The following is a 1,048-nucleotide window of genomic DNA, read 5'->3' on the forward strand; positions in this document are numbered from 1 at the left end:
CTTTTGAAAAAAAGAGGTTAAAGCATAAAGACTTTTATTAATAGCAGCTTATAAATAAGTTATTTTGTGTTTGGATTTTTAGTTATAAAAGTACTTATTTTAAAGTTGTAGCGTTTGGATAAATAATTCAAAAATATTTTTTTTTACATAAGAGAATAAATATTAAAATAACTATGATAACAAATACTTTCCAATATTGAATGTTGATTTTACATAATCTAATCACTGATATTGTGTATGATATGGTAGGTGAAAAAAATAAATATAAAATGTGTGTCAATGTATATTTTGTTGCTGTTTTTTATTTTTTATTTTACTCCTATTAGAACTCCCTTCTCCTTTATTAAGGTCAAGAACTTGCTATAATTAACTATGAAAATAATAGCAAGTTATAAAATCACGAAAAAAATAAAATTAAAACTAAAATTTCATACCACAGTTAAATACAAATTTAATAATAAAAAATAGAGTGATAAAATGATAAAAAAAATATTTAGAAGGAATATATGCAGTAAGTTGTTCAGATGCAATATTGTCTGAAAATGGTGGTAGAGGATCAATACTTCCATTAGATGAATCATTAGGTGAAAAAGGGGACGTTTGGAACATTGTGTGAGAATGATGGTAGAAGGCCAGTGCTTTCTAGCAGACATTGCGTGAAAATGGTGGTGATGAAGGGTCAGTATTTTTCACAGAGTCAAGAAGGAAAGTAGATTTTTTTTGTTTTGAAATTAATTTTTTTTAAGGAAGTGATAGAATGACTTATCAAGAAGTAGAGAAGTTATATATTTCTACTTCTTTGAAAAGCTGTAAATTAACTTTTCGAGAAGCTAAAAGCTTTTTTTAAAATGGTGCCAAACATGCAGATTGTGACTTCTTATAATCTAAAAGTCAAAAAAAGTAGCTTCTGCTACTTTCCAAACGGGCTCTAAGAGGTTGCGAATTTGAATCTCCTATTTTTGGTAAAAAAAAAAAGTAATAAGTAATATTGTAATAACAAAAAATATAACAATAACAATAATAAATATTGAATCATTTTGTCTTATTA

Source organism: Arachis ipaensis, chromosome B06, assembly GCF_000816755.2.
Source record: "Arachis ipaensis cultivar K30076 chromosome B06, Araip1.1, whole genome shotgun sequence".
NCBI lineage: Eukaryota > Viridiplantae > Streptophyta > Magnoliopsida > Fabales > Fabaceae > Arachis > Arachis ipaensis.